The 5668-nt window shown below is 31.0% G+C and overlaps 1 long non-coding RNA gene across 1 annotated transcript; it reads left to right on the top strand.

Moving 5' to 3' along the window:
- The first annotated feature begins 938 nt into the window (after positions 1–938).
- On the top strand, positions 939–4015 carry LOC307005825. Its single transcript, XR_013799335.1, has 3 exons — positions 939–1600; positions 2384–2436; positions 3869–4015. It is a non-coding gene; the product is annotated as an uncharacterized lncRNA (long non-coding RNA).
- Positions 4016–5668: the final 1653 nt, after the last annotated feature.

The following is a 5668-nucleotide window of genomic DNA, read 5'->3' as shown; positions in this document are numbered from 1 at the left end:
TTGGTAATAAATATATATTTAAGTATACTTTTAATAAATATGCTAATTAAAAGCATACTTTAAATACATTTCTAAACAGTATACTAGTAGTACATTGGTAATAAATATATATTTAATTATACTTTTAATAAATATGCTAATTACAAGCATACTTAAAATATATTTATAAACAGTATATTAATAGTACATTGGTAATAAATATATATTTAAGTATACTTTTAATAAATATGCTAATCACAAGCATACTTTAAATATATGTATAAACAGTATACTAGTAGTACATTGGTAATAAATATATATTTAAGTATACTTTTAATAAATATGCTAATTACAAGCCTACTTTAAATATATTTATAAACAGTATACTAGTAGTACATTGGTAATAAATATATATTTAAGTATACTTTTAATAAATATGCTAATTACAAGCATACTTTAAATATATTTATAAATAGTATACTAGTAGTACATTGGTAATAAATATATATTTAATTATACTTTTAATAAATATGCTAATTACAAGCATACTTTAAATATATTTCTTAAAAGTGTACTAGAAGTATTTGGTAATAAATATATGCTTAGTTACACTTTTAAGAAATATGCTAAATGCAACCATACTTTTAGTGAAGTTTTAGTGTATTTAAAGAAAACATGCATATGTTGCTCTTACTTAAAGTAGCCTACATTTTATGTGTACTTTGTGTAAGAACAGCAAAATGATTAAGCTTTAAGTGTTTACAATGTATGTACTTTAGAAACACTTAGGCCTACTGCAATATAGTTTAATTATTTATGTTTTTATCATTTTAATATATAAAAAAAATACATTTACAATATACCAACTTATAATGTATTAGAAACATTTGTCAACTATTATTAGCATTGCAATAAGCTTAAAATTATTATTTTTTCACTTTTACTTGTTTGTTGTAAAAGGCTACTTAAGGCTGTTGTCTATTACATGATATTTTGTACTACTGAAATTCCCACAATAATTTCAGCATCATATTTTTTTAAATGCATCATAGATACATTTTCCAAAGAAATGTTAATTTCCAAAAAGGTGTTGTTCTTGTTTAAATTTGAACAATGCGCATAACACACGTGACTAGTCCTGATTGGTTCCAGAGGCGTTGAACGGCTGTGATTGGTTCTTATGATAATGCGTTCGCATCTCACTTCAGTTGCTGCATGCGGTCCTTGAATGTGATTAGATTTAGACTTTTAAATTTAAACTGTTAAAATATTTATAGCGATCGTGTTTCTTTAGAGGACTTGGAGGAAACCACGCGATTAATATGGATTGGGTGATGTTTTTTGCGATTCACTTTTTGAAACGTGAACAGATCTGGTGAATCGTTCATCGGAGGGATATGAATCATGACAGTTTTTCTATCGAAGATTAACGAAAGTCTTAAATGGTTTGGAACTACTTAAGAGTGAGTGATCATGACACCATTTCGTATTTTTGGCACAAAGTGTAACATCACATCTTTTTCAGTTCAGCTACATTCAATTTGCCCAATCAGAGCCAAGATTTTCAAGTCAAAGTCGAAGCAGACTCGAAGAGATGAAGATACTGCCTCAAAAGTTACTGGTAAGTTTTAGTTGCTGTTTGCATAAATAAATAGCTCACTGTTTAGATGTTTTCCTAGGTGGAAAGGTCTGCTATGCATTTGCTAATATGACTTGCACGTGGCGACGTGGGATACTGACGTTAACCGCTGTAACATGATGCTGACACTGAATTCTAGCAACTTCTGCACTGTCAAAGTCTAAAGTCTTTGATGAATCTGTTTAAAATCTATGTGGAGACATTTATCTGTCTTAAAACAACTATAAAACATTGTCCAATGCATCTTCAAAAAAATTAATTAGTTATTATAATATGTACATCATTATATTAATATAATTTTTATTTGCTGAAGCTGTGTATTTATTTCTGATTTCCTGAAGAATTTGGCTTCATTGTTATGATGTAAATTATCTTTAAAAAGTTTGAAAAAACATGTTATGAATATAGCTACCTTTGTCTTGAGCTGACCAGCCAATTATGGTAGTGTGTGTTGATTGGTGTTTATATTTGTTCAAGCTTGACAACCTTATTGCCTTTTTGATTACTTTCTAATATATATTTCTAATTACAAATAAGTACAAAGATTAAATTGTTAAAAGGGATGCTTATAAGAGAGCATACATCTGAAACTGCTGAGTCTGTGAAGGGTTTTGATTATATTACCCACCAAGTACATTGTACTCAGCATACTGTCATTCTTAAAAACAAAACAAATCATTCTTCATAATTTGCCTGCCTTATATATTTGTATGTATGTATATATATATTTATAAATCTCTCTTTTTTTTATTTGTTGTTTTTCAGACTAGCTGCTATAGAAGAAAAACTGAGTGCAGAGACAAGCGAAGAAGAGAGTAGTAAGTAGAGATGATCCGATTGATCGGCTGGTGACCGGAATTGGCAGATTTTCACGTGATCGGCCATGACCTCGGGCGCCATATGATTAACATCGCACAACATCAGCAATCAGACATGCACACGGACCGCACATGTAGGAAACCTCGTGAATTACGGCCGTTTCACACCGCAAGCGTGAGCAGCGGGTTTTATTTTTTGTGTGTGAATGCTCTCATTGATTGACATTCACGCCCGAAAAAATACGCGGAGCAGGAGTGCGTTAAAGTGAAAACACGCTTTTGATGGACAAAATAAATATGATTTCACAAAAAAAATGCCCAAAATGCACAGAATGTGCATGTCTAGTGTGTTTAACAAGAACTGGAGTAGGCTAGAAAATGAACACAAAAATATTTGTAGAAAATGTACCCATTTAAACTTGTTTTAATTATTCAGTTTGGGTAAAAGTATATGGTGTTTAATTTAATAAAAATAAAAAAAAATAATAAATGAAGAGTTCAGATGCAATTTAAGCCTCTAAGTGCCATCTGAAATTTTCTTCTAGAATGATCATTTTTATCAAGCTTGAATATTTAAGTTCAGTCATTTATCTTAAATGGCAATGAAAATTACCTATTTGTCATTTAAGTGAAATTACTGAACTTAAATATATGAGCTTGATAAAAATGATAATTTTAGAAGAAAATTTTATCGGAATCGGCTAAAATCGGTATCGGCAGGTCAAACTCAGTGAAAAATTGGAATCGGCCTATAAAATTGGAATCGGTGCTTCTCTAGTAGTAAGTATGGTTTAATCTCATATCACCTCTGTTATAGAGATTTTTGAATCCGGACTATTGAATGGTGATTCGGTCATGACGTGTTTCTGTACATCACTTTTTTTTGCTCTCGAAGTCAAAGGGGGCTGACTAAAAACAAATAATAATGCTAAAAATAAAGATTAGCATTTGTTATACATTATAATTATTATACTTGTCTGTTTTTTGTTTTTTTTGCTGTGATACAGTGTCATAACATGTAGACCTCACTGTTGTTCAGCAAGACTTAATGTTTGTTCTATTTGATGTAGATATTTTATTAACTCCTTTTTTGCATTATATTAACATTTTATATTGAATGTCTTCTGTTAAAATATGAACTAAGCATTACATGCCATATAAAAAAATTGTGGTTACGACTGTTCCCTGAGAGCAGGGAATGAGACTTTGGGGAATGCCCTCCATGTGAACCGGTGTCTAAAAAGCTATAAAATCACGGCAAACGAATTTGGCGACAACCTATGACACTATTAGTGCGACCCAGAAGTATAAAAGGGCCGCCTAGATACGCAGTGCAAGTTCCCTTTCGAAAGGGAACAGTGACTTTTTTAACAGATGTTAATTTTGCATTAATATTTAAAAAAATAATAATAATATTTTTCCCTTTTCATAGATACTGTGATCAAACAGTTTCCGACCACGACAGTGTCTGAGGTGCGAGCACTGATCAGAAGAAAATGCAACAATGAGGCAAACTCCAAGACCAATCACTTCAATTCGCTTGAAGGATGAAGGACTGTTTGCCGCTATTGTATTTCACTTTGTTTGACTTTGTTGAACTTATTCCTTTAAGTTCTTTTTTTTTTTGTTCTGTTTAATACTTCTGCAGATCAATGTATTTTATGTTAATCTATTTTGTTTAATTTTCATATGTTGCTGTACTAATGTAGTGCATTAAAGTTTACTATCTTTCAAAGAGTGTTTGTGTGTGTTTTATACAAATATTGTTTTTACTGTGTTTAACTGAATTATAATTTTTAACTGTATTTTTAATACATTAAAATATATTTTTTTCATACTGAATGGTTTTGTTCAAAAATATATTTTTAATATACTAATAGTGGGTCTTATAATACATTATTAATAACCTGATATTATATTTAAAATATACTGGGAACACATTAATATGCTGTTAAAAATATATTTAAGTTGTATTTCGAAAGTACATTTAAAATGTATTAAAAATACAATTTAAAGAAGTGCTATTAAATTACACTAAATGTACTTAAAATAGTTCCATTTTAACACAATTAAGTATATTAAAATATATTACTATTACATTACAATTGAACTTAAATACATATAAAAGTACATTTAGTATACTTGAAGTTGTTCCAAAATAACACATTTAATACATAATTAATACAATACACTTAAAATACATTAAGTATATCAAAATAAGCACACTTTAAATATATTTCCTTTTCACCTGGGATAGCATCACAGAAAAGCTGGATGTCAGACGGCTCATTAAATTAGGTATTAAACTAAGTTCTCTTTCACGTCTTATTGCGCGTCAGCTATCACAAGGTTACGTCAAACAAAGTTCACATAAACACAGTCGGTTATCTGCGTGAACAGAAACAGTAAGTAAAGAAATCGCATGTGTATATTAGATCGGTGTATTAAAGCAACACTAAAGAAGATTTTTTACCTTAAAATAATGTTTCCAAAATTGTTTCAGCGGTTCATCAAATCGTAACAGGTTGAAAGGCACTTCTGCCTTCGCTTTGCAGTCCTTTATCTGCTATAACCACACTATGTAAGATTGCCAGATCGGGTCGCGTTTCTGTCGTTCAAATGAGACATAAGAAAAATTATTTACGACAGCAGTAATAGACAATTCCGCTTCCAACCTGTAGGGCGACCAAAGAGGAAAAGTTCTTTAGTGTTGCTTTATAGTGAAAGCAGTACCTGCTATGCTGTTAATATGAATCAAACAACAACAACATTGGATTTTTACCACCACTGCCGACTCACATTTATGTTCAAACACCATGTAAAAGTGAATTTAGGTGAATTCATAATAGGTCCCCTTTAGGTCCCGCATCTTGTAGCCCAAGTCTATACTCTAAGTCTCCTTACAAGAAACCCCTACACCTACTCTAATGTCCTTTCCTGCCCTCTAACCAATACACACCCAAATCATAAACAATAAAAAATATACTGGGGGAAAAACAAACTCTTTTGTGTGTGATACTTCAGCTTTAATTTACCTAGACCATTAATATTTCAACTTTCTTCTCTTTTCTCCGGGTGGTCACAGTGGCGGCGGGTGTGCTGAACCGTCACACCCTTGTTGTTTCAAAGCCATAAATATTTTAGCCTGCTTTATTGGAGATCCTTGTTTCACATCCCAAAACCTTGGTGGCACACAAGAACACACAGACTATCACACATTACCTCTTTGCTC

This window comes from Phoxinus phoxinus (assembly GCF_949152265.1).
Source record: "Phoxinus phoxinus genome assembly, chromosome: 10".
Lineage (NCBI taxonomy): Eukaryota > Metazoa > Chordata > Actinopteri > Cypriniformes > Leuciscidae > Phoxinus > Phoxinus phoxinus.
This window is presented reverse-complemented; position numbering and strand designations above follow the sequence as displayed.